Here is a 2,500-nt window from a genome sequence, read left to right as displayed (position 1 = left end):
GTCGTGCGCCGGCGCCCGCACGGGGCTCCGGGTCCGACCTCGTTCGGCCAAAGGCCGCCTTCACTTTCATTTCGCCTGCGAGTCTCGAACCACTCGACGACTCGCGCTCATGTTAGACTCCTTGGTCCGTGTCTCAAGACGGGTCGGGAGGGTGGCCGACGTGGCCACGGACCCCGAGCGCGTCGACGGCGCGCCACCGAAGCGGCAGCCCGCCGAACACCGGCACTGCGTACAGTGCAGGCGAACGACAAGCCAGCCGAACGGCGACGGCCGCACACAGAGAGCGCGCGGCATCCTTTCCTCGATCCGCCGCCGGGCCGCACCGCCCGCGCGCTGTAACACCCCCGCCGGAGCGGAGGCCACCTTCGCGCGGGGACTTAGACCGACGGCAAACCGGTCGTGACCCGCGCCGGTCGCTAGTGCGCTGAGACGGTGCGCGAGCCGACTCGGCAGCGGCGCCTTAAGCGTCCGCGAACCGAGACCGCGCGCCCCCGCACCCAACTGAAAGCGAGCCGGCGACCTGACGGGCCCTCCCGTTTGCCTCTCAACGGTTTCACGTACTCTTGAACTCTCTCTTCAAAGTGCTTTTCAACTTTCCCTCACGGTACTTGTCCGCTATCGGTCTCGCGACCGTATTTAGTCTTAGGTGGAGTTTACCACCCGCTTTGGGCTGCATTCCCAAACAACCCGACTCCGAGAAGACCCGAAGCGGCCAAGGCAAGCGCCCCTATGGGCCTAACACCCGCCGTGGGACGAGGCCTCGATCAGAAGGACACCGGCGCTCGCCGTCAGCCGCACTGGGACTTCCGTACGTCACAACTCGGCGCGCTCGAAAAGCGCGCAGATTCGACGCTGGACTCTTCCCGGTTCACTCGCCGTTACTCAGGGAATCCCTGTTGGTTTCTTTTCCTCCGCTTAATAATATGCTTAAATTCAGCGGGTGCTCTCGCCTGAACTCAGGTCGTATGTGTCAAGCGGGCCGTTTCTTACACGGCCCGCTGGCATCGCAAGTCGTCGCCGCCGGCGCCGACCGAGCGCGTACCGTCGCCGCCTTGGCCCACGGTCGGTCTTGATCTCGTGACCGGACCGACCGACCTGGACCCGCCCCTCGAACGTAGTTGAACACGTCGAGGGGCCGGCGGTGTACGGGACACGCGGTCGCGCCGAGAAAGCTCGGCGACCGCTTCAACTTGGGGCGACGCCCGGCCGTCTTCGCAGAGGCCAGGCGACGGCCCTCGGGTGAGGACGAACGCGACCCTGAGGCAGACGCGGTCCCGGGATTGACCCGAGACCGCAATTCGCGTTCAGAAGGTCGACGTTCAATGTGTTCTGCAATTCACATTACTTCTCGCACTTGGCTGCGTCCTTCATCGACTCGCGAGCCGAGTGATCCACCGTTAAGAGTCGTCCTCGACGTTTCGCCCGGCGCCGAAGCGCGCGGACGTCACACTGTGGGATCGACCACAAAACCACCACCGACAACAACTGCACAAAAACACCAACAAACGGCGCCGAGCGACCGCCGGGCTGGGCCGGCGGCACATCGAGCGCGGTGCCCAGAAGCCACCATCGCACTCGGCTGCCTTGCTATGCCAACGTGTTACGCGTGTCGCACGGGGCGGAACCCCGATTGACGGCCGCCCTCTCGGCGGCACCCAAAGACAATTCAGTGCGCGGTCGGCCGGGGCCTACCACCACCTTCGGTAATGATCCTTCCGCAGGTTCACCTACGGAAACCTTGTTACGACTTTTACTTCCTCTAAATGATCAAGTTTGATCGTCTTCTCGACACGCCGACGCGGCCGTTGCCAGCCGCGACGGGGCCGATCCAAGGATCTCACTAAACCATTCAATCGGTAGTAGCGACGGGCGGTGTGTACAAAGGGCAGGGACGTAATCAACGCAAGTTGATGACTTGCGCTTACTGGGAATTCCTCGTTCAAGGGAAACAATTGCAAGTCCCTATCCCAATCACGAATGAGGTTCAACGGGTTACCCGGACCTTTCGGCCTAGGTTAGACACTCGCTGCTTCACTCAGTGTAGCGCGCGTGCGGCCCCGGACATCTAAGGGCATCACAGACCTGTTATTGCTCAATCTCGTGTGGCTAAACGCCACTAGTCCCTCTAAGAAGTTAGACGCCGACCGAGAAGGTCGCGTAACTATTTAGCATGCCAGAGTCTCGTTCGTTATCGGAATTAACCAGACAAATCGCTCCACCAACTAAGAACGGCCATGCACCACCACCCACAGAATCAAGAAAGAGCTCTCAATCTGTCAATCCTACCTGTGTCCGGGCCGGGTGAGTTTCCCCGTGTTGAGTCAAATTAAGCCGCAGGCTCCACTCCTGGTGGTGCCCTTCCGTCAATTCCTTTAAGTTTCAGCTTTGCAACCATACTTCCCCCGGAACCCAAAGACTTTGGTTTCCCGGAAGCTGCCGGAAAGGTCGTCATGGTAACGCCTCCCGATCGCTAGTTGGCATCGTTTATAGTCAGAACTAG

General features: G+C 61.0%; 2 non-coding genes and 1 pseudogene across 2 annotated transcripts in view; all 3 read right to left on the bottom strand.

Moving 5' to 3' along the window:
* Positions 1-964, bottom strand: part of LOC144419554 (large subunit ribosomal RNA) — a 3,695-nt pseudogene extending 2,731 nt beyond the window's left edge.
* Positions 965-1,252: 288 nt separating this feature from the next.
* LOC144419553 (5.8S ribosomal RNA) lies at positions 1,253-1,406 on the bottom strand. The gene has a single exon (XR_013474130.1). It is a non-coding gene; the product is annotated as a 5.8S ribosomal RNA (ribosomal RNA).
* A 298-nt stretch (positions 1,407-1,704) lies between these two features.
* The window catches only part of LOC144419541 (small subunit ribosomal RNA), a 1,810-nt gene continuing 1,014 nt past the window's right edge, over positions 1,705-2,500 (bottom strand). The window contains exon 1 of the ribosomal RNA XR_013474124.1: positions 1,705-2,500. This exon is cut by the window's right edge and continues 1,014 nt beyond it. This is a non-coding gene — a ribosomal RNA (small subunit ribosomal RNA).

The sequence above is a fragment of the Styela clava genome, unplaced genomic scaffold (assembly GCF_964204865.1).
Source record: "Styela clava unplaced genomic scaffold, kaStyClav1.hap1.2 HAP1_SCAFFOLD_115, whole genome shotgun sequence".
Lineage (NCBI taxonomy): Eukaryota > Metazoa > Chordata > Ascidiacea > Stolidobranchia > Styelidae > Styela > Styela clava.
Note: the sequence above shows the minus strand (reverse complement) of the source record. Positions and strands in the feature narration are given on the sequence as shown.